This window comes from Anomaloglossus baeobatrachus, chromosome 2 (assembly GCF_048569485.1).
Source record: "Anomaloglossus baeobatrachus isolate aAnoBae1 chromosome 2, aAnoBae1.hap1, whole genome shotgun sequence".
Taxonomy (NCBI): domain Eukaryota; kingdom Metazoa; phylum Chordata; class Amphibia; order Anura; family Aromobatidae; genus Anomaloglossus; species Anomaloglossus baeobatrachus.
The window spans coordinates 357,304,483-357,329,882 of record NC_134354.1 but is presented as its reverse complement, the minus strand read 5'-3'; the positions used below and the strand labels follow the sequence as shown (position 1 = coordinate 357,329,882).

General features: G+C 43.8%; 6 non-coding genes across 6 annotated transcripts; all 6 read left to right on the top strand.

The window, feature by feature from the left end:
• Positions 1-9,858: 9,858 nt before the first annotated feature.
• Positions 9,859-9,931, top strand: TRNAV-AAC (transfer RNA valine (anticodon AAC)). The gene has a single exon. It is a non-coding gene; the product is annotated as a tRNA-Val (tRNA).
• Positions 9,932-11,091: 1,160 nt separating this feature from the next.
• Positions 11,092-11,164, top strand: TRNAV-AAC (transfer RNA valine (anticodon AAC)). Its single transcript has one exon. It is a non-coding gene; the product is annotated as a tRNA-Val (tRNA).
• A 2,397-nt stretch (positions 11,165-13,561) lies between these two features.
• Positions 13,562-13,634, top strand: TRNAV-UAC (transfer RNA valine (anticodon UAC)). The gene has a single exon. It is a non-coding gene; the product is annotated as a tRNA-Val (tRNA).
• A 3,436-nt stretch (positions 13,635-17,070) lies between these two features.
• On the top strand, positions 17,071-17,143 carry TRNAV-UAC (transfer RNA valine (anticodon UAC)). Its single transcript has one exon. It is a non-coding gene; the product is annotated as a tRNA-Val (tRNA).
• Positions 17,144-18,307: 1,164 nt separating this feature from the next.
• Positions 18,308-18,380, top strand: TRNAV-UAC (transfer RNA valine (anticodon UAC)). The gene has a single exon. It is a non-coding gene; the product is annotated as a tRNA-Val (tRNA).
• Positions 18,381-21,659: 3,279 nt separating this feature from the next.
• On the top strand, positions 21,660-21,732 carry TRNAV-UAC (transfer RNA valine (anticodon UAC)). The gene has a single exon. It is a non-coding gene; the product is annotated as a tRNA-Val (tRNA).
• The last annotated feature ends 3,668 nt before the right edge of the window (positions 21,733-25,400 follow it).

Genomic DNA, 25,400 nt, shown 5'->3' with positions numbered 1-25,400 from the left:
GTCCAACAAGTGCCCTCTCAGCCACTTCAAGTACCGCATCCAAAAAACACCAGTCCTCTGAGTTGTCATCCCAATCAAACTTGCTTTCTCCCAGCTCTGAAGTCTCCATCAGCCCTGCACAGTATGGTGGAACTGAGATGGCTGAGTCTGCAGAGCTGTTCAGTCACACTATAGCCTGGGAATCAGAGGTCTGCTCCCAAGCTACAGTGAGTACAGAACAGGAAATGGTCTGCAGTGATGCCCAGAACCTTTGTGACTCTGATTCAGGCCGTGAGGACCAAGTTTCTGAGCATAATGTTGACCCTTTGTCACAAACTGTAACACCTGTGGTTATAGACAATGAGGAACATACTGATGAAGATGAGACTCAGATACCCGATTGGGATGACAACTTAAATATTCGGTCAGGGCAAGAAGAGGCTCGGTCTGAGGGGGAGGGGAGTGCAAACACAACAATTGATGATGAAGTTCTAGATCCCACCTACTGTCAACCCACAGTCAGGCACTCGAGGAGGTCAACAGAGGTGGTGGAGGAGGATGCAACTGATGACGAAGTTACCTTGCGCCTTCCTGGACACAGTCGGAGTACTGGTAGCACGTCTACAACTGCATCCTCAGCCACCACTCTGCCTCTGAGCATTATTCGGGGTGGATCAACAGGTCGCATGGCCTCTAAGCCTTGCCTAGCCTGGTCCTTTTTTGACATAGAAAAAGATCGGCCAAATTATGTGATCTGTAAAATTTGTCAGGGTTCTCTTAGTAGAGGTCAAAACCTCAGCTGTTTGACAACTTCTTGCATGAATCGTCACATGAATAAATATCATTTGGCCCGGTGGGAAGCTCACCGTGCTGCAATGCGGCCTAGCGGAGCGAACCATCCACCGCCTGCCCCTTCCATGGCATCCACGCGCTCGTCATCTTCTAGGACTGTGGGGACAGCTGTCACACCTGTTTTTCCACCCACAACTTCCACCACTGTAACCGCAACAGGCAGTTTGCTTGGTAGGTCATCAGTTGGTTTGGAAGGGGAAACAAGTGAGTGTGTACAGCTCTCTCAGACATCAATTGCACCAACGTTGGATGAAGGCAACATCATGTCTCCGCCTGCACTTTCCTCACAAACCTGCATTTTTCCAGGGACACCCTACTCAACACCGTCTACACACAGCAGCCAGATCTCTGTCCCTCAGATGTGGTCAAATAAAAGGCCACTTCCTGCGACCCATGACAAAGCTAAGAGGTTGACTCTATCCCTCTGTAAGCTGTTGGCTACCGAAATGCTGCCTTTCCGCCTAGTGGACACACAGGATTTTAGAGACCTTATGTCTGTCGCTGTGCCCCAGTACCAGATGCCTAGTCGCCACTACTTCTCTAAGAAAGGTGTGCCCGCGCTACACCAGCATGTCGCACACAACATCACCGCTTCCTTGAGAAACTCTGTGTGTCAACGGGTGCATTTCACCACCGATACTTGGACCAGTAAGCATGGATAGGGACGTTACATGTCGCTGACTGGGCACTGGGTAACTATGGTGATAGATGGTGAAGGGTCTGCTGCACAAGTCTTGCCGTCCCCACGACTTGTGTGTCAATCCTCTGTCTGTCCAAGTTCCGCCACTGCTTCTGCATCCTCCACCTCATCTGGGTCCTCCACCTCCGCCCCATGCCTGCCTGGTCAGGCCACCAGCGTTCTCACTGCGCAGAAGGAATCACGCACCCATCATTACTATACTGGCAGCAGAGCGCAACGGCATCAGGCGGTCTTTAGCTTGACATGTCTTGGTAATAAGAGTCACACAGCTGAGGAGTTGTGGTCAGCTCTGCGGTCCGAGTTTAATAAATGGTTGTCTCCACTCAACCTGAAGCCTGGTAAGGCCGTGTGCGACAATGCTGCAAACCTGGGTGCGGCCCTTCACCTGGGCAAGGTGACACACGTGCCTTGTATGGCTCACGTGTTGAACCTTGTCGTCCAGCAATTTTTAATACAGTATCCCGGCCTAGATGGCCTTCTGAACAGGGCACGAAAACTGTCTGCTCACTTCCGCCGTTCAAGCGCCGCAGCTGAGCGACTTGCATCGCTCCAGAAGTCTTTCGGCCTGCCGGTTCATCGGCTGAAATGCGATGTGGCGACACGCTGGAATTCAACTCTCCACATGTTACAGCGACTGTGGCAGCACCGCCGTGCCCTGGTGCAATACGTCATGACGTATAGCCTGGGCCAACGAGATGCAGAGGTGGGTCAGATCACCCTGATGGAGTGGTCTCAGATCAAGGACCTATGCACCCTTCTGCACAGTTTCGACATGGCGATGAATATGTTTAGCGCTGACAATGCCATTATCAGCATGACGATTCCAGTCATTTACATGCTGGAGCAGACGCTAAACACTATTCGGAGTCAGGGGGTGGGACAACAGGAAGGGGAGGAACTACAGGAGGATTCACATGCGCAAGACACAACAACATCACCAAGGTCCAGACGTTCATCATCACCAAGGCGCCAGGCATGGGACCATGGGGGACAGGGATCAACAAGGGCGCATGGTAGCAGGCGAGAGGTTGAGGAAGGTGCAGGAGGACATGAAGAAATGGAGGACGAAGTGTCCATGGACATGGAAGACTCAGCGGATGAGGGAGACCTTGGTCAAATTTCAGTTGAAAGAGGTTGGGGGGAGATGTCAGAGGAAGAAAGAACGGTTAGCACCTCTATGCCACAAACACAGTGTGGACTTGGTCCGCATGGCTGCGCAAGACACATGAGTGCCTTCTTGTTGCACTACCTCCAACATGACCCTCGTATTGTCAAAATTAGAAGTGATGATGACTACTGGCTTGCCACACTATTAGATCCCCGGTACAAGTCCAAATTTTGTGACATAATTCCAGCCATAGAAAGGGACGCAAGTATGCAGGAGTATCAGCAGAAGCTGTTACACGATCTTAGATCGGCTTTTCCACCAAACAACCGTGCAGGTTCAGGGAGTGATTCTCCCAATTGTAACTTGACAAACATGGGACGGTCTCGTCATCTTCAACAGTCTACCCGTACCAGTAGGACCGTATCTGGTGCTGGTAACAGCAATTTTATGGAATCTTTTCATAATTTTTTTAGACCCTCCTTTGCAAGGCCACCAGAGACAACAAGTCTGACACATAGTCAACGGCTGGAGAGGATGATACAGGAGTATCTCCAAATGAACATCGATGCCATGACTTTGCAAATGGAGCCTTGCTCCTTTTGGGCTTCAAATCTAGAAAAATGGCCAGAGCTCTCCAGTTACGCCTTGGAGATTTTGTCGTGTCCAGCTGCCAGCGTTGTCTCTGAACGTGTCTTCAGTGCTGCTGGGTGTGTGCTGACAGATAAGCGCACGCGTCTGTCCAGTGACAATGTGGACAGACTGACGTTCATCAAAATGAACAAGTCATGGATCCAGAAGGAATTTACTACCCCTGTGTCATCCTGGGGAGAGTAAATGCTTGTGGATTTGGAATGTGCTTGATGCAAATCAAAACATCCTGTTTGCAACTAGGGCACAACTGCTGCCACTGAAGGGGTGGGTGTGTGTGGGGTCCAATTTTTGGAAAAAAGGGAGACTCCGCTTGGAGTAACCCTTGCTTGATGTGTTTTTAAAAGAAGCCAAGATGAACAGAGCTGGGATCAGGAAAGACTTTGCTACCTATCCCGGTGTCATGCTGGGGACGGTTAAGAATAGCGTATTTTTGAATGTGCTTGATGCAAATCTAGCTGTGAAGTGTACAACTGGGGCACAACTGCTTCCACTGAAGGGGTGGGTGTGTGTGGGGCCCAATTTTTGGAAAAAAGGGAGACTCCGCTTGGAGTAACCCTTGCTTGATGTGTTTTTAAAAGAAGCCAAGATGAACAGAGCTGGGATCAGGAAAGACTTTGCTACCTATCCCGGTGTCATGCTGGGGACGGTTAAGAATAGCGTATTTTTGAATGTGCTTGATGCAAATCTAGCTGTGAAGTGTACAACTGGGGCACAACTGCTGCCACTGAAGGGGTGGGTGTGTGTGGGGCCCAATTTTTGGAAAAAAGGGAGACTCCGCTTGGAGTAACCCTTGCTTACATTGTTTTTAAAAGAAGCCAAGATGAACAAGTCATGGTTCAGCAAAGACTTTGCTACCTACCCTGGTGTCATCCTGGGGACGGTTAATTATGGCGTATTTTTGAATGTGCTTGATGCAAATCTAGCTGTGAAGTGTACAACTGGGGCACAACTGCTGCCACTGAAGGGGTGGGTGTTTGTGGGGCCCAATTTTTGGAAAAAAGGGAGACTCCGCTTGGAGTAACCCTTGCTTGATGTGTTTTTAAAAGAAGCCAAGATGAACAGAGCTGGGATCAGGAAAGACTTTGCTACCTACCCCGGTGTCATCCTGGGGATGGATAAGAATGGCGTATTTTTGAATGTGCTTGATGCAAATCTAGCTGTGAAGTGTACAACTAGGGCACAAGTGCTGCCACTGAATGGGTGGGTGTGTGTGGGGCACAATTTTTGGAAAAAAGGGAGACTCCGCTTGGAGTAACCCTTGCTTGATGTGTTTTTAAAAGAAGCCAAGATGAACAGAGCTGGGATCAGGAAAGACTTTGCTACCTATCCCGGTGTCATGCTGGGGACGGTTAAGAATAGCGTATTTTTGAATGTGCTTGATGCAAATCTAGCTGTGAAGTGTACAACTGGGGCACAACTGCTGCCACTGAAGGGGTGGGTGTGTGTGGGGCCCAATTTTTGGAAAAAAGGGAGACTCCGCTTGGAGTAACCCTTGCTTGATGTGTTTTTAAAAGAAGCCAAGATGAACAGAGCTGGGATCAGGAAAGACTTTGCTACCTATCCCGGTGTCATCCTGGGGACGGTTAAGAATAGCGTATTTTTGAATGTGCTTGATGCAAATCTAGCTGTGAAGTGTACAACTGGGGCACAACTGCTGCCACTGAAGGGGTGGGTGTGTGTGGGGCCCAATTTTTGGAAAAAAGGGAGACTCCGCTTGGAGTAACCCTTGCTTACATTGTTTTTAAAAGAAGCCAAGATGAACAAGTCATGGTTCAGCAAAGACTTTGCTACCTACCCTGGTGTCATCCTGAGGACGGTTAATTATGGCGTATTTTTGAATGTGCTTGATGCAAATCTAGCTGTGAAGTGTACAACTGGGGCACAACTGCTGCCACTGAAGGGGTGGGTGTGTGTGGGGCCCAATTTTTGGAAAAAAGGGAGACTCCGCTTGGAGTAACCCTTGCTTGATGTGTTTTTAAAAGAAGCCAAGATGAACAGAGCTGGGATCAGGAAAGACTTTGCTACCTATCCCAGTGTCATGCTGGGGACGGTTAAGAATAGCGTATTTTTGAATGTGCTTGATGCAAATCTAGCTGTGAAGTGTACAACTGGGGCACAACTGCTGCCACTGAAGGGGTGGGTGTGTGTGGGGCCCAATTTTTGGAAAAAAGGGAGACTCCGCTAGGAGTAACCCTTGCTTGATGTGTTTTTAAAAGAAGCCAAGATGAACAGAGCTGGGATCAGGAAAGACTTTGCTACCTATCCCGGTGTCATGCTGGGGACGGTTAAGAATAGCGTATTTTTGAATGTGCTTGATGCAAATCTAGCTGTGAAGTGTACAACTGGGGCACAACTGCTGCCACTGAAGGGGTGGGTGTGTGTGGGGCCCAATTTTTGGAAAAAAGGGAGACTCCGCTTTAAGTCACCTTGCGGTGTTTTACATGACTTTAGAAGGGCGTGCCATGCCTATATCTGTGTGTCCTCCTCTTTTTCCTTGTCCAGCTGTTTTGTTTTCGCATGAGTACATGTCCTTGTCACTTTCCCATGTGTTTGTGTTGTGTTGTGAGTTGTTTGTCACCTTTTGGACACCTTTGAGGGTGTTTTCTAGGTGTTTTTCTGTGTTTGTGATTGCCTGCCATTGTTTCCTATGCAGTTCGAGTACGGTTCGTCGAACGTTCGACGAACCGAACTCGAACGGGACCTCCGTTCGGCGAACCGAACTCGAGCCGAACCGGGACCGGTTCGCTCATCTCTAGTGGTGACCCGGCCGTACCGGACCGGTATACAAAGAGAAGACAGCACCATTGGCAGGGGCCTTTCGGATCCCGGCAAGGCTTGGTGTCGCCGTGAATTTGCCAAATCCGTTAGTGAAGGGGACCTCAGGGTTTCCAAACAGCCAAGTCATGATAGAAGGCAACCGTCCAACCTAGAAGGGGAGACACCGCCACTGCCAAGGGCAACCGTCTCCCAGGGCCAGCGCCTGTGGGCAAAAGGGACTCCTCCGGCCCATATCCAGGTCGGGGAACGGGTTACCGGTGGGAAACCATCACTACCAACACTGAACTTAGGGAGAGACAGTCATCACTAACCTGCAGGGAGGAACAACCGCAGCCGTCCGAGGGACCCGTCCATCCAGCCACTTGTTTTACCGTGAACTGTGTCATCATCATTGGGCTGAGTGAGTACATCCGTGCCGTGCGGCACAGCGCTGCCCCTGCGACCCTGCACCTCATCAGGGCCCGCTACCCGCCTGTCATCCATCTCTACCCCATCACCGGGCCCCGGGACAACCAACCCCCCTACCCACGGAGGGGAGAAATAACAACAAAGCTGCTCCCTGTCACAGGCTCCCGGGATCCCCGTCCAGAGCAGCGGTGGTGTCCACACAATCACCACAACCGTGGGTGGCGTCACGGACAATATCCCCAAAACCCAAACCACTTCTTTTCACTCACGGGCGAGGAGAGCCGCTCGAGCCTCCAGGATCCGGCCATCGCTTGAGCCACCGAGCAGCAGCAGCCGTAGAGCAGCGGCAGCCGGACCCGAGCAGTGGGAGAGCGCAGCGTCCCCTCCTCCGCCCGCGACAATTCCAGCTTGGGACTGGTGTGGAGGGTAAAGTGGATGAGGATGCGCAGGAGGAGGAGGAGGCTGAGGAGCATGACATTCCGGAGCTGTAGAGTGTGGGTGAAACCCTGACTGAGGTAGGGCCTGCAAAACTTGGTGTGTGAAGGACGTGTTCCGTCCCTCGCTCAGACTGGGTCCCAGCTTCCACAATATTAACCCAGTGTGACGTCAACGAGATGTAGCGGCCTTGCCCATATGCACTTGTCCACGTGCCTGTGGTTAGGTGGACTTTGGGTGAAACAGCGTTGTTCAGGGCACGTGTGATGTTTTGTGACACGTGGTTATGCAATGCGGGGACGGCACACCGGGAGAAATAGTGGCGGCTGGGGACCGAGTAACGTGGGACAGCTGCCACCATCAGGTCGCGGAATGCTTCTGTCTCAACCAGCCTAAAAGGCAACATTTCCAGCGCAAGCAGTCGCGAAATGTTAGCATTTAGAAGTGTGGCATGTGGGGCGTTGGCAGTGTATTTGCGCCTGCGTTCAAAGGTTTGCTGAATGGATAACTGAACGCTGCGCTGGGACAAGGACGTGCTTAATGATGGTGTTATTTCTGCGTGGGCAACTGCAGGTGCAGGGCCGGAGGAGGCTTGTTCGCGGGCAGCATGGACAGGGGATTGGCTCGCATGCACAACAAGCGAAGATGTAGCAGTGACATCAGCAAGCACTGCTCCTCGACTCTGTTGTACATCCCACAAAGTCGGGTGCTTGGCTGACATGTGCCTGATCATTCTGGTGGTGGTCAGGCTGCTAGCTTTGGTACCCCTGCTGATGCTGGCACGGCAGGTGTTGCAAATGGCCTTTTTAGAATTATCTGGAGCCAACTTAAAAAACTGCCAGACTCGGGAAGACCTAACATTTGTACAGGCACCTTGTGTCGTGTTGTTCCGGGGAACAATTGCCTGATGTCTGCCTGGGGCCACCACCCTGCTTCTTACTGCCTGTTGGGATGCTACGCCTCCCTCCCCCTGTGCACTGCTGTCCTCGCTCTGCATATCCTCCTGCCAGGTTGGGTCAGTTACTGGATCATCCACCACGTCGTCTTCCTCTTCCGCACCCTGCTCCTCCTGACTTCCTGACAATTGTGTCTCATCATCGTCCACCCCTTGTTGAGACACGTTGCCAACTTCGTGAGAACGTGGCTGCTCAAATATTTGGGCATCTGTACATACAATCTAGTCATGGCCCACTTCAACAGGAGCTGGCGAGAGGCCAGAATGTGTGAATGGAAACGTGAATGAACAGCTCTTCCGAGTGTCCAAGTGTGGGATCAGTAATGTCCGTGGACGTGTACTCGGCCTGGTGGTAGGAAGGAGGATCAGGTTCTAAAATGTGCGGTGCAGTATCACGGCTACTGACACTTGACCGTGTGGAAGACAGAGTGTTTGTGGTGGTGCCAATCTGACTGGAAGCATTATCCACTATCCAACTAACAACCTGTTGACACTGGTCTTGGTTCAAGAGCGGTGTACTGCTGCAGTCCCCAAGGATTTGGGACAGGACGTGCGAGCGAGTAGATGTGGCCCTTTGTTGTGGCGAAATTAGAGCTTGCACACGACCTCGGTCTCTGCCTTCACCACCATCACGTCCACTTCCTTGTTCGTTGACAATGCCCTTGCGCATTTTGCAATGCTGTGCTGATGTGTATTCATTAGACTTGTGCGTTATATCCAAGTTTTTGCAAAACGCACACAAGTGCAGCGGAAAGCTGCCACCAACAGGCACACACGTGCGGTTTTTAAATGCAAGCACGGAGGCACTAAGAACCTAACAGGTCTCTATCCAGGGACAACGTGGAGCCTCCCAATTTTTGGCTGCCCTGCCAAAGGGCTATACTACAATAGACCCACTTCCTTTCAATGGGCACTTCATGTTTACAGGCCCTCATGCACGTCTCTATCCAGGGACAACGTGGAGCCTCCCAATTTTTGGCTGCCCTGCCTAAGGGCTATACTACAATAGACCCACTTCCTTACAATGGGCACTTCATGTTTACAGGCCCTCATGCACGTCTCTATCCAGGGACAACGTGGAGCCTCCCAATTTTTGGCTGCCCTGCCTAAGGGCTATACTACAATAGACCCACTTCCTTACAATGGGCACTTCATGTTTACAGGCCCTCATGCACGTCTCTATCCAGGGACAACGTGGAGCCTCCCAATTTTTGGCTGCCCTGCCAAAGGGCTATACTACAATAGACCCACTTCCTTACAATGGGCACTTCAGGTTTACAGGCCCTCATGCACATGTGTATGCAGGGGCATTGGTGAACCTCACAATTTTGGACTGCCCTGGCAAAGGAAAATACTACAAAGACTCACTTCCTCAAAATGGGCACATTAGACTCAAGAGGCCTTCATGTACGTCTCTTCTCAGGGACATCGGAGTGCCACACAATGTTTTACGTAAAATCTTTCATGTATTAATCTCAAAAAGTAACATACACCAGCTCTATCTCACTATTGGGTATGTGCCCTTAACATTTCTGCCATGAAAAATCATTTTGGGGTCATTTTGGAAGGTTTTCTGGTGAGTCCGTAAAAATGGCGTAAAACGCGGACAAAATTGTTCACAGCTGTGATTTTTGAGTGATAAATGCTTCAAGGGGTCTTCCCCATGCTGTTGCCATGTCATTTGAGCACTCTTCTGAGACTTTTGTGCCATTTTTAGGGTTTCTACATGCTGCCGGGGGTCATTTCACAAAAATACTCGGGTCTCCCATAGGATAACATTGGGCTCGGTGCTCGGGCCGAGTACACGAGTATCTTGTGATGCTCGGCCCGAGCCTCGAGCACCCGAGCTTTTTAGTACTCGCTCATCACTAGTAAAATATGTAATATTAATTGTAAATGTTTCATTAACCAACAATACTTTCCTTCAGCAATAAAAAGGCCCCGTCAGTCACAATTCTGCTCTGCTAGCCAATACACAGTAACTTTTTGTCAGGTTTCATAGTGTAGTGGTCATCACGTCTGCTTAACACGCAGAAGGTCCTGGGTTCAATCCCCAGTGAAACCAATCTGTTCTTAGTGTTGAAATAATACGCTATCCAACTACAAAATATGAAGTTCTCGGCTTTGTTGCCGAATGACGGGATGTTTTGGCTTCCATCACAAACAGATCTACAAATTATTTTTTTTTTTTTTCCCCTGGCGGTCAAAACTCGTCTCTAAATGCCATTACTTTGCCGGATTTCACAGGTTTCATAGTGGAGTCATCATCACGTCTACTTCACACGCAGAAGGTCCTGGGTTCAATCCCCAGTAAAAACAAGCCGTTTTCGCTGTTGAAGTAATTTGCTATCAACCTGTAACATATGAAATTCTTTGTTTTGTTGCCAACTGATAATATATTTTGGCTTCCATCACCAAGAGAACTACGATTTTGGGTTTCTTTTTTATTGACCATTTTAGCAGAAAACATAATCCCATATTATAAAAATCCTGTTTGTTTCAAAATATATAGTTCCTTTAAATACAAACGCAAACAACTAAACTATGTGGAAAAAAGTAACACATTCAATGTAAACTTCCTTTTAAGCAAAATCCCTTTGTAGGAATAAAATTGGTAAAATATGTAATAAAAATTGTAAATGTTTCATTAACCAAAAATACTTTCCTTCAGCAATAAAAAGGCCCCGTCAGTCACAATTCTGCTCTGCTGGCCAATACACAGTAACTTTCCATCAGGTTTCATAGAGTAGTGGTCATCATGTCTGCTTAACACGCAGAAGGTCCTGCGCTCAATCCCCAGTGAAACCAATCTGTTTTTGGTGTTGAAGTAATTTCCTATCGACTTGTAATATGTGAAATTCTTAATTTCGTTGCCAAATGACAATACATTTTGGCTTCCATCACAAAGAGAACTACGATTTTGGGTTTCTTTTTTATTGACCATTTTAGCACAAAAACATAATCCTATATTATAAAAATCCTATTTGTTTCAAAATATATAATTCCCATAAATACAAAAGCAAAAGACCAAACTATGGAGAAAAAAGTAACACATTCAATATAAACTTCAATTTAGGCAAAATCCCTTTGTAGGAATAAAACTGGTAAAATATGTAATAATAATTGTAAATGTTTCATTAACCAAAAATACTTTCCTTCAGCAATAAAAAGGCCCCGTGAGTCACAATTCTGCTCTACTAGCCAATACACAGTAACTTTTCGGCAGGTTTCATAGTGTAGTGGTCATCATGTCTGCTTAACACGCAGAAGGTCCTGGGTTCAATCCCCAGTGAAACCAATCTGTTCTTAGTGTTGAAATAATACGCTATGCAACTACAATATATGAAGTTCTCAGCTTTGTTGCCGTATGACGGAATGTTTTGGCTTCCATCACAAACAGAACTACAAATTATTTTTTTTTTTTTCCCTAACGGTCAAAACTCGTCTCTAAATGCCATTACTTTGCAGGATTTCACAGGTTTCATAGTGGAGTCGTCATCACGTCTACTTCACACGCAGAAGGTCCTGGGTTCAATCCCCAGTAAAAGCAAGCCGTTTTCGCTGTTGAAGTAATTAGCTATCAACCTGTAACATATGAAATTCTTTGTTTTGTTGCCAACTGATAATATATTTTGGCTTTTATCACCAAGAGAACTACGATTTTGGGTTTCTTTTTTATTGACCATTTTAGCAGAAAACATAATCCCATATTATAAAAATCCTGTTTGTTTCAAAATAAATAGTTCCTTTAAATACAAAAGCAAACAACTAAACTATGTGGAAAAAAGTAACACATTCAATGTAAACTTCCTTTTAAGCAAAATCCCTTTGTAAGAATAAAACTGGTAAAATATGTAATAAAAATTGTAAATGTTTCATTAACAAAAAATACTTTCCTTCAGCAATAAAAAGGCCCCGTCAGTCACAATTCTGCTCTGCTAGCCAATACACAGTAACTTTTCATCAGGTTTCATAGAGTAGTGGTCATCACGTCTGCTTAACACGCAGAAGGTCCTGCATTCAATCCCCAGTAAAACCAATCTGTTCTTGGTGTTGAAATAATACTCAATTAAACTACAATATATGAAGTTCTTGGCTTTGTTGCCGAATGATGGGATGTTTTGGCTTCCATCCCCAACAGAGGTACGAATTTGTTTTATTTCCCCTGGCGGTCAAAACTCGACTCTAATTGCCATTACTTTGCAGGCTTTCAAAGGTTTCATAGTGTAGTGGTCATCACGTCTGCTTCACACGCAGAAGATCCTGGGTTCAATCCCCAGTGAAACCAATCTGTTTTTGGTGTTGAAGTAATTTCCTATCGACTTGTAATATGTGAAATTCTTGGTTTCGTTGCCAAATGACAATACATTTTGGCTTCCATCACAAAGAGAACTACGATTTTGGGTTTCTTTTTTATTGACCATTTTAGCAGAAAACATAATCCCATATTATAAAAATCCTATTTGTTTCAAAATATATAGTTCCCATAAATACAAAAGCAAAAGACCAAACTATGGAGAAAAAAGTAACGTATTCAATATAAACTTCAGTTTAAGCAAAATCCTTTTGTAGGAATAAAACTGGTAAAATATGTAATAATAATTGTAAATGTTTCATTAACCAAAAATACTTTCCTTCAGCAATAAAAAGGCCCCGTCAGTCACAATTCTGCTCTGCTAGCGAATACAAAGTACCTTTTCGTCAGGTTTCAAAGTGTAGTGGTCATCACGTCTGCTTAACACGCAGAAAGTCCTGGGTTCAATCCCCAGTGAAACCAATCTGTACTTAGTGTTGAAATAATACGCTATCCAACTACAATATATGAAGTTCTCGGCATTGCTGCCGAATGACGGTATGTTTTGGCTTCCATCACAAACAGAACTACAAATTTAATTTTTTTTTTCCCCTGGCGGTCAAAACTCGTCTCTAAATGCCATTACTTTGCAGGATTTCACAGGTTTCATAGGGGAGTGGTCATCACGTCTGCTTCACACGCAGAAGGTCCTGGGTTCAATACCCAGTAAAAACAAGCTGTTTTCGCTGTTGAAGTAATTTGCTATCAACCTGTAATATATGAAATTCTTGGTTTTGTTGCCAACTGATAATATATTTTGGCTTCCCTCACCAAGAGAACTACGATTTTGGGTTTCTTTTTTATTGACCATTTTAGCAGAAAACATAATCCCATATTATAAAAATCCTGTTTGTTTCCAAATATATAGTTCCTTTAAATACAAAAGCAAACAACTAAACTATGTGGAAAAAAGTAACACGTTCAATGTAAACTTCCTTTTAAGCAAAATCCCTTTGTAGGAATAAAACTGGTAAAATATGTAATAAAAATTGTAAATGTTTCATTAACCAAAAATACTTTCCTTCAGCAATAAAAAGGCCCCGTCAGTCACAATTCTGCTCTGCTAGCCAATACACAGTAACTTTCCATCAGGTTTCATAGAGTAGTGGTCATCACGTCTGCTTAACACGCAGAAGGTCCTGCGTTCAATCCCCAGTAAAACCAATCTGTTCTTGGTGTTGAAATAATACTCAATTAAACTACAATATATGAAGTTCTTGGCTTTGTTGCCGAATGATGGGATGTTTTGGCTTCCATCCCCAACAGAGCTACGAATTTGTTTTTTTTTTCCCTGGCTGTCAAAACTCGTCTCTAATTGCCATTACTTTGCAGGCTTTCAAAGGTTTCATAGTGTAGTGGAAATCACGTCTGCTTTACACGCAGAAGGACCTGGGTTCAATCCCCAGTGAAACCCATGTGTTCTTGGTGTTGAAATAATCCCCTATCAACCTGCAGTATATAAAGTTGTTGGCTTTGTTGCCGAATAACGGGATGTTTTAGCTTCCATCACCAACAGAGCTACGAATTTGTTTTTTTCCCCTGATGGTCAAAACTCGTCTCTAATTGCCATTACATTGCAGGATTGCAAAGGCTTCTTAGTGTAGTGGTCATCACGTCTGCTTCACACGCAGAAGGTCTTGGGTTCAATCCCCAGTGAAACCAATCTGTTTTTGGTGTTGAAGTAATTTCCTATCGACTTGTAATATGTGAAATTCTTGGTTTCGTTGCCAAATGACAATACATTTTGGCTTCCATCACAAAGAGAACTACGATTTTGGGTTTCTTTTTTATTGACCATTTTAGCAGAAAACATAATCCCATATTATAAAAATCCTGTTTGTTTCAAAATATATAGTTCCTTTAAATACAAAAGCAAACAACTAAACTATGTGGAAAAAAGTAACACATTCAATGTAAACTTCCTTTTAGGCCCCCTTCACACGTCCGTGAAAAACACGCACGTGTGTTACGGGCCGTTTTTCGGGTCCGTGTCCCGTTTTTGTGTCCGTTTTCATGGTCCGTGTGGCACCTGTGTGAATTGCGTATGCTAGCCGTGTTTGTGTGCAGAACGTCCGTGTGTGCGTGTGGAATTAACGTGTATGTGTACGTGTAATGTCCGTGTGTAATGTCCGTGTGTGTGATGCACAATGTCGTTTATAAATGTCGGCTGACAGCAGACAGAGTTGCGCGATGAGAATGAACTCGGGTGAACTTCACCCGACTTCATCCTCATACCGCGGCTCTGTCTGTGTCGAGTACTGATTAGCGGTCACCTGTGAAGGATTCACCGTTGACCGCTAATCCCCCGATTGACTGAAGTGTCCCCCCCTCTCTCATACTCACCGATCCCCGATCACCGGCGCTGCACGGCATTCACACGGCTGCGGCGGCTTTTACTATTTTGAAAAAGCCGGCCGCTCATTAAACAATCTCGTATTCCCTGCTTTCCCCGCCCACCGGCGCCTATGATTGGTTACAGTGAGACACGCCCCCACGCTGAGTGACAGGTGTCACACTGCACCCAATCACAGCAGCCGGTGGGCGTGTCTATACTGTGCAGTAAAATAAATAAATAAATAATTAAAAAAAAACGGCGTGCGGTTCCCCCCAATTTTAATGCCAGCCAGATAAAGCCATACGGCTGAAGGCTGGTATTCTCAGGATGGGGAGCTCCACGTTATGGGGAGCCCCCCACCCTAACAATATCAGTCAGCAGCCGCCCAGAATTGCCGCATACATTATATGCGACAGTTCTGGGACTGTACCCGGCTCTTCCCGATTTGCCCTGGTGCCGTTGGCAAATCGGGGTAATAAGGAGTTATTGGCAGCCCATAGCTGCCACTAAATCCTAGATTAATCATGTCAGGCGTCTATGAGACACCCTCCATGATTAATCTGTAAGTTACAGTAAAAAAACACACACACCCGAAAAAATCCTTTATTTGAAATAAAAAACACACACAAATTCCCTCATTACCAATTTATTAACCCCGACAAACCCTCCATGTCCGGCGTACTCCACAGTCCTCCAGCGTCGCGTCCAGCTCTGCTGCATGGAAGTGACAGGAGCAGCAGAAGACACCGCCGCTCCGGTCACCTCCACGCAGCTAATGAGATGAGTAGCGCGATCAGCTGCTGTCACTGAGGTTACCCTCGGCCACCGCTGGATCCAGCGGTGGCCGCGAGTTACCTGACTGACAGCAGCTGATCGCGCTACTCATCTCATTTGCTGTGTGGAGGTGACCGGAGCGGCGGTGTCTTCTGCTGCTCCTGTCACCTCCATGCAGCAGAGCTGGACGCGACGCTGGAGGACTGTGGAGTACGCCGGACATGGAGGGTTTGTCGGGGTTAATAAATTGGTAATGAGGGAATTTGTGTGTGTTTTTTATTTCAAATAAAGGATTTTTTCGGGTGTGTGTGTTTTTTTACTGTAATTTACAGATTAATCATGGAGGGTGTCTCATAGACGCCTGACATGATTAATCTAGGACTTATTGGCAGCTATGGGCTGCCAATAACTCCTTATTACCCCGATTTGCCAACGGCACCAGGGCAAATCGGGAAGAGCCGGGTACAGCCCCAGAACTGTCGCATCTAATGTATGCGGCAATTCTGGGCGGCTGCTGACTGATATTGTTAGGGTGGGGGGCTCCCCATAACGTGGAGCTCCCCATCCTGAGAATACCAGCCTTCAGCCGTATGGCTTTATCTGGCTGGCATTAAAATTGTGGGGGACCGCACGCCATTTTTTTTTTAATTATTTATTTATTTATTTTACTGCACAGTATAGACACGCCCACCGGCTGCTGTGATTGGGTGCAGTGTGACACCTGTCACTCAGCGTGGGGGCGTGTCTCACTGTAACCAATCATAGGCGCCGGTGGGCGGGGAAAGCAGGGAATAGGAGATTGTTTAATGGGCGGCCGGCTTTTTCAAAATAGTAAAAGCCGCCGCAGCAGTGTGAATGCCGTGCAGCGCTGCGCCGAAGATCGGGGAACGGTAAGTATGAGAGAGGGGGGGAAACTGACCGACAGACTGTGAGAGAGGGACAGACAGACAGACCGACAGAGAGACAGAGAGACTGACCGACGGACTCAGGGAGATTGACCGACATACACAGAAATAGAAAGAATAGCCGACATCACTAGAAATAAAAACACCAAACGGACACGGACTATAGGTATATGCATACGTGTTTACTAACGTGTGTGCACATACCCATAGACTTTCATTGTGTCCACGTGTGCGTGCTCCGTGCAGATAACAAACATGCATCCGTGCCAAACGCAAAGACATACGGATCACGGACACGCACACACGGACATAATGAAATAACGGACGTGTGACCACAATCATAGATTAACATTGGTGCACGTTTGGCCGTGTCTCCGGTATATACGGAAACGGACCAAACACGCACGTGTATCACGGACGTGTGAAGGGGGCCTTAAGCAAAATCCCTTTGTAGGAATAAAACTGGTAAAATATGTAATAAAAATTGTAAATGTTTCATTAACCAAAAATACTTTCCTTCAGCAATAAAAAGGCCCCGTCAGTCACAATTCTGCTCTGCTAGCCAATACACAGTAACTTTCCATCAGGTTTCATAGGGTAGTGGTCATCACGTCTGCTTAACACGCAGAAGGTCCTCCGTTCAATCCCCAGGAAAACCAAACTGTTCTTGGTGTTGAAATGATACTCAATTAAACTACAATATATGAAGTTCTTGGCTTTGTTGCCGAATGATGGGATGTTTTGGCTTCCATCCCCAACAGAGCTACGAAATTGGTTTTTTTTTCCCTGGCAGTCAAAACTCATCTCTAATTGCCATTACTTTGCAGCCTTTCTAAGGTTTCATAGTGTAGTGGAAATCACGTCTGCTTTACACGCAGAAGGTCCTGGGTTCAAGCCCCAGTGAAACCCATGTGTTCTTGGTGTTGAAATAATCCCCTATCAACCTGCAGTATATAAAGTTCTTGGCTTTGTTGCCGAATAACGGGATGTTTTAGCTTCCATCACCAACAGAGCTACGAATTTGTTTTTTTTCCCCTGGCGGTCAAAACTCGTCTCTAATTGCCATTACTTTGCAGGATTTCAAAGGTTTCATAGTGGAGTGGTCATCACGTCTGCTTCACACGCAGAAGGTCCTGGGTTCAATCCCCAGTGAAACCAATCTGTTTTTGGTGTTGAAGTAATTTCCTATCGACTTGTAATATGTGAAATTCTTGGTTTCATTGCCAAATGACAATACATTTTGGCTTCCTTCACAAAGAGAACTACGATTTTGGGTTTCTTTTTTATTGACCATTTTAGCAGAAAACATAATCCCATATTATAAAAATCCTACTTGTTTCAAATTATATAGTTCCCATAAATACAAAAGCAAAAGACCAAACTATGGAGAAAAAAGTAACACATTCAATATAAACTTCAATTTAAGCAAAATCCCTTTGTAGCAATAAAACTGGTAAAATATGTAATAATAATTGTAAATGTTTCATTAACTAAAAATACTTTCCTTCAGCAATAAAACGGCCCCGTCAGTCACAATTCTGCTCTGCTAGCCAATACACAGTAACTTTTTGTCAGGTTTCATAGTGTAGTGGTCACACGTCTGCTTAACACGCAGAAGGTCCTGAGTTCAATCCCCAGTGAAACAAATCTGTTCTTAGTGTTGAAAAAATACGCTATCCAACTACAATATTTGAAGTTCTCGGCTTTGTTGCCGAATGACGGGATGGTTTGGCTTCCATCACAAACAGAACTACAAATTATTTATTTTTTTCCCCTGGCGGTCAAAACTCGTCTCTAAATGCCATTACTTTGCAGGATTTCACAGGTTTCATAGTGGAGTCGTCATCACGGCTACTTCACACGCAGAAGGTCCTGCGTTCAATCCCCAGTAAAACCAATCTGTTCTTGGTGTTGAAATAATACTCAATAAAACTACAATATATAAAGTTCTTGGCTTTGTTGCCGAATGATGGGATGTTTTGGCTTCCATCCCCAACAGAGCTACGATTTTGTTTTTTTTTCCCTGGCGGTCAAAACTCGTCTCTAATTGCCATTACTTTGCAGGCTTTCAAAGGTTTCATAGTGTAGTGGAAATCACGTCTGCTTTACACGCAGAAGGTCCTGGGTTCAATCCCCAGTGAAACCCATGTGTTCTTGGTGTTGAAATAATCCCCTATCAACCTGCAGTATATAAAGTTCTTGGCTTTAATGCCGAATAACGGGATGTTTTAGCTTCCATCACCAACAGAGCTACGAATTTGTTTTTTTTCCCCTGGCGGTCAAAACTCGTCTCTAATTGCCATTACTTTGCAGGATTTCAAAGGTTTCATAGTGTAGTGGATTTAAGCTAAATCCCTTTGTAGGAATAAAACTGGTAAAATATGTAATAATAATTGTAAATGTTTCATTAACCAAAAATACTTTTTTGGTTAAAAACATAATCCCATATTATAAAAATCCTATTTGTTTCAAAATATATAGTTCCCATAAATACAAAAGCAAAAGACCAAACTATGGAGAAAAAAGTAACACATTCAATATAAACTTCAATTTAAGCAAAATCCCTTTGTAGGAATAAAACTGGTAAAATATGTAATAATAATTGTAAATGTTTCATTAACCAAAAATACTTTCCTTCAGCAATAAAAAGGCCTCGTCAGTCACAATTCTGCTCTATTAGCCAATACACAGTAACTTTTCGTCAGGTTTCATAGTGTAGTGGTCATCACGTCTGCTTAACACCCAGAAGGTCCTGGGTTCAATCCCCAGTGAAACCAATCTGTTCTTAGTGTTGAAATAATATGCTATCCAACTACACTATATGAAGTTCTCGGCATTGTTGCCGAATGATGGTATGTTTTGGCTTCCATCACAAACAGAACTACAAATTATTTTATTTTTTTTCCCCTGGCGGTCAAAACTCGTCTCTAAATGCCATTACTTTGCAGGATTTCATAGGTTTCATAGTGGAGTGGTCATCACGTCTACTTCACACGCAGAAGGTCCTGGGTTCAATCCCCAGTAAAAACAAGCCGTTTTCGCTGTTGAAGTAATTTGCTATCAACCTGTATTATATGAAATTTTTTGTTTTGTTGCCAACTGATAATATATTTTGGCTTCCCTCACCAAGAGAACTACGATTTTGGGTTTCTTTTTTATTGACCATTTTAGCAGAAAACATAATCCCATATTATAAAAATCCTGTTTGTTTCAAAATATATAGTTCCTTTAAATACAAAAGCAAACAACTAATCTATGTGGAAAAAAGTAACACATTCAATGTAAACTTCCTTTTAATCAAAATCCCTTTGTAGGAATAAAACTGGTAAAATATGTAATAAAAAATTGTAAATGTTTCATTAACCAAAAATACTTTCCTTCAGCAATAAAAAGGCCCCGTCAGTCACAATTCTGCTCTGCTAGCCAATACACAGTAACTTTCCATCAGGTTTCATAGAGTAGTGGTCATCACGTCTGCTTAACACGCAGAAGGTCCTCTGTTCAATCCCCTGTAAAACCCAACTGTTCTTGGTGTTGAAATGATACTCAATTAAACTACAATATATGAAGTTCTTGGCTTTGTTGCCGAATGATGGGATGTTTTGGCTTCCATCCCCAACAGAGCTACGAATTTGTTTTTTTTTTCCCTGGCAGTCAAAACTCGTCTCTAATTGCCATTACTTTGCAGGCTTTCTAAGGTTTCATAGTGTAGTGGAAAGCACGTCTGCTTTACACGCCGAAGGTCCTGGGTTCAATCCCCAGTGAAACCCATGTGTTCTTGGTGTTGAAATAATCCCCTATCAACCTGTAGTATATAAAGTTCTTGGCTTTATTGCCGAATAACGGGATGTTTTAGCTTCCATCACCAACAGAGCTACGAATTTGTTTTTTTTCCCCTGGCGGTCAAAACTCGTCTCTAATTGCCATTACTTTGCAGGCTTTCAAAGGTTTCATAGAGTAGTGGTCATCAAGTCTTCTTCACACGCAGAAGGTCCTGGGTTCAATCCCCAGTGAAACCAATCTGTTTTTGGTGTTGAAGTAATTTCCTATCGACTTGTAATATGTGAAATTCTTGGTTTCGTTGCCAAATGACAATACATTTTGGCTTCCTTCACAAAGAGAACTACGATTTTGGGTTTCTTTTTTATTGACCATTTTAGCAGAAAACATAATCCCATATTATAAAAATCCTATTTGTTTCAAATTATATAGTTCCCATAAATACAAGAGCAAAAGACCAAACTATGGAGAAAAAAGTAACTTATTCAATATAAACTTCAATTTAAGCAAAATCCCTTTGTAGGAATAAAACTGGTAAAATATGTAATAATAATTGTAAATGTTTCATTAACTAAAAATACTTTCCTTCAGCAATAAAAAGGCCCCGTCAGTCACAATTCTGCTCTGCTAGCCAATACACAGTAACTTTTCATCAGGTTTCATAGTGTAGTGGTCACACGTCTGCTTAACATGCAGAAGGTCCTGAGTTCAATCCCCAGTGAACCCAATCTGTTCTTAGTGTTGAAAAAATACGCTATCCAACTACAATATTTGAAGTTCTCGGCTTTGTTGCCGAATGACGGGATGTTTTGGCTTCCATCACAAACAGAACTACAAATTATTTTTTTTTTCCCCTGGCGGTCAAAACTCGTCTCTAATTGCCATTACTTTGCATGATTTCACAGGTTTCATAGTGGAGTGGTCATCATGTCTACTTCAAACGCAGCAGGTCTTGGGTTCAATCCCCAGTAAAAACAAGCCGTTTTAGCTGTTAAAGTAATTTGCTATCAACCTGTAATATATGAATTTCTTGGCTTTGTTGCCAACTGATAATATATTTTGGCTTCCATCACCAAGAGAACTACGATTTTGGGATTCTTTTTTATTGACCATTTTAGCAGAAAACATAATCCCATATTATAAAAATCCTGTTTGTTTCAAAATATATAGTTCCTTTAAATACAAAAGCAAACGACTAAACTATGTAGAAAAAAGTAACACATTCAATGTAAACTTCCATTTAAGCAAAATCCCTTTGTAGGAATAAAACTGGTAAAATATGTGATAAAAATTGTAAATGTTTCATTAACCAAAAATACTTTCCTTCAGCAATAAAAACGCCCCGTCAGTTACAATTCTGCTCTGCTAGCCAATACACAGTAACTTTCCATCTGGTTTCATAGAGTAGTGGTCATCACGTCTGCTTATCACGCTAAAGGTCCTGCGTTCAATCTCCAGTAAAACCAATCTGTTCTTGGTGTTGAAATAATACCCAATTAAATTACAATATATGAAGTTTTTGGCTTTGTTGCCGAATGATGGGATGTTTTGGCTTCCATCACCAACAGAGCTACGAATTTGTTTTTTTTTTTTCCCTGGCGGTCAAAACTCGTCTCTAATTGCCATTACTTTGCAGGCTTTCAAAGGTTTCATAGTGTAGTGGAAATCACGTCTGCTTTACACGCAGAAGGTCCTGGGTTCAATCCCCAGTGAAACCCATGTGTTCTTGGTGTTGAAATAATACCCTATCAACCTGCAATATATAAAGTTCTTGCCTTTGTTGCCGAATAACGGGATGTTTTAGCTTCCATCACCAACAGAGCTACGAATTTGTTTTTTTTCCCCTGGCGGTCAAAACTCGTCTCTAATTGCCATTACTTTGCAGGATTTCAAAGGTTTCATAGTGTAGTGGTCATCATGTCTGCTTCACACGCGGAAGGTTCTGGGTTCAATCCCCAGTGAAACCAATCTGTTTTTGGTGTTGAAGTAATTTTCTATCGACTTGTAATATGTGAAATTCTTGGTTTCGTTGCCAAATGACAATACATTTTGGCTTCCATCACAAAGAGAACTACGATTTTGGGTTTCTTTTTTATTGACCATTTTAGCAGAAAACATAATCCCATATTATTAAAATCCTGTTTGTTTCAAAATATATAGTTCCCATAAATACAAAAGCAAAAGACTAAACTATAGAGAAAAAAGTAACACATTCAATATAAACTTCAATTTAACCCCTTAACGACCGCGGGCCGTAAAATTACGTCCTAAATGACATAATCTTACTGCCCGCGGTCCTCCGGCGGCAGCATGCCGCGATCGGCACACATCTCAGCTGATTTTCACAGCTGAGATGTGTGCCTGCTAGGCACGAGCAGAATCGTTATCTGCTCGTGCCGATTAACCCCTTATATGGCGCTGTCAATACATGACAGCGCCATTATAAGCGCAATCGCGGTAAAGTTTTTACTTACCGCCGAAACCGGAAGTCACGTGACGCGATCACGTGACTCCCGATAGTTGTCATGGTAGTACAGGGTCATGTGATGACTCCTGTACTACACATGAATTGGTTTCACTTTCGCTGTGCCCGGGGCACAGCAAAAGAGAAAGACAGCGTATCTGCTGTTTACAGCCTTCCAGCTGTGATCAGCAGATACTGCAGAGCGATCGGAATGCTGATCGCAATAGCCCCCTAGGGGGACTAGTAAAATAAAAAAAAAAAGTAAAAAAATAAGTTTTAAAAAATAAAAAAAAAACAAAAAAACCTAAAAGTTCAAATCACCCCCCATTCGCCCCATTGAAAATTAAAGGGTTAAAAAAATAAAAAATATACACACATTTGGTATCGCCGCGTTCAAAAACGCCCGATCTATCAAAATATAAAATCAATTAATCTGATCAGTAAACGGCGTAGCGGCAAAAAAATTCCAAACGCCAAAACGACGTTTTTTTGTCGCCACAACTTTTGCGCAAAATGCAATAAGAGGCGATCAAAACGTAGCATCTGCGCAAAAATGGTACCGTTAAAAACGTCAGCTCGAGACGCAAAAAATAAGCCGTCATTGAGCCTAAGATCCCGAAAAATGAGAACGCTACGGGTCACGGAATATGGCGTAAAACGTGCGCCACTTTTTTCGGACAAACTTCCGATTTTTTTTTAACCCCTTATATAAAAGTAAACCTATACATGTTTGGTGTCTACGAACTCGCACTGACCTGAGGCATCACACCCACACATCAGTTTTACCATATAGTGAACACAGTGAATAAAATATCTCAAAAACCATAGTGCTATCGCACTTTTTTTGCAATTTTTCAGCATTTGGAATTTTTTTGCCATTTTCTAGTACACAATATGGTAAAACTGATGGTTTCATTTAAAAGTACAGCTCGTTCCGCAAAAAATGAGCCCTCACATGACCATATTGACTAAAAAATAAAAAAGTTACGTCTCTCAGAAAAAGAATGGCGAAAAAAAAAAACGGAAAGCGAAAAATCGGCCGGTCGTGAAAGGGTTAAGCAAAATCCCTTGTAGGAATAAAACTGGTAAAATATGTAATAAAAATTGTAAATGTTTCATTAACCAAAAATACTTTCCTTCAGCAATAAAAAGGCCCCGTCAGTCACAATTCTGCTCTGCTAGCCAATACACAGTAACTTTCCATCAGGTTTCATAGAGTAGTGGTCATCACGTCTGCTTTACACGCAGAAGGTCTTGGGTTCAATCCCCAATGAAACCCATGTGTTCTTGGTGTTGAAATTATATCCTATCAACCTGCAATATATAAAGTTCTTGGCTTTGTTGCCGAATAACGGGATGTTTTAGCTTCCATCACCAACAGAACTACGAATTTGTTTTTTTTCCCCTGGCGGTCAAAACTCGTCTCTAATTGCCTCTACTTTGCAGGATTTCGAAGGTTTCATAGTGTAGTGGTCATCACGTCTGCTTCACATGCAGAAGGTCCTGCGTGCAATCCCCAGTAAAACCAATCTGTTCTTGGTGTTGAAATAATACCCAATAAAACTACAATATATGAAGTTCTTGGCTTTGTTGCCGAATGATGGGATGTTTTGGCTTCCATCACCAACAGAGCTACAAATTTGTTATTTTTTTCCCTGGCGGTCAAAACTCGTCTCTAATTGCCATTACTTTGCAGCCTTTCAAAGGTTTCATAGTGTAGTGGAAATCACGTTTGCTTTACACGCAGAAGGTCTTGGGTTCAATCCCCAGTAAAACCTATCTGTTCGTGGTGTTGAAATAAAACCCTATCAACCTGCAATATATGAAGTTCTTGGCTTTGTTGCCGAATGACGGGATGTTTTGGCTTCTATCACCAACAGAGCTACGAATTTGTTTTTTTTCCCCTGGCGGTGAAAACTCGTCTCTAATTACCATTACTTTGCAGGATTTCAAAGGTTTCATAGTGTAGAGGTCATCACGTTTGCTTCATACGCTGAAGGTCCTGGGTTCAACCCCAGTTAAACCAATCCATTTTTGGTGTTGAAGTAATTTCCTATCGACTTGTAATATGTGAAATTCTTGGTTTCATTGCCAAATGACAATACATTTTTTCTTCCATCACCAAGAGAACTACGATTTTGGGTTTCTTTTTTATTGACCATTTTAGCAGAAAACATAATCCCATATTATAAAAATCCTGTTTGTTTCAAAATATATAGTTCCCATAAAAATAAAAGCAAAAGACCAAACTATGGAGAAAAAAGTAACACATTCAATGTAAACTTCCATTTTAGCAAAATCCCTTTGTAGGAATAAAACTGGTAAAATATGTAATAAAAATTGTAAATGTTTCATTAACCAAAAATACTTTCCTTCAGCAATAAAAAGGCCCCGTCAGTCACAATTCTGCTCTGCTAGCCAATACACAGTAACTTTTCGTCAGGTTTCATAGTGTAGTGGTCATCATGTCTGCTTAACCCGCAGAAGGTCCTGGGTAGAGATGAGCGAACTGGTCCCAGTTCGGCTCGAGGTCGGTTCGGCGAATGCAGGTCCCGTTCGAGTTCGGTTCGACGAACCGCATAGGAAACAATGGCAGGCGTTCAAAAACACATAAAAACACCTAGAAAACACCCTCAAAGGTGTCCAAAAGGTGACAAATAACTCACAACACAAACACATGGGAAAGTGACAAGGACATATACTCATGCGAAAACAAAAGAGCAGAACAAGGAAAAAGAGGAGGACACACAGATATATGAGTATATGCAAGGAAACATCGATGCCATTATTGTGCAACTTGAGCCCTGCTCATTTTAGGCTTCCAATCTGGATAAATTGCTTGAGCTCGCCACGTACGCCTTGGGGATCTTGTCGTGTCCTGCAGCCAGCGTTCTCTCGGAATCTGTCTTCAGTGCTGCTGGG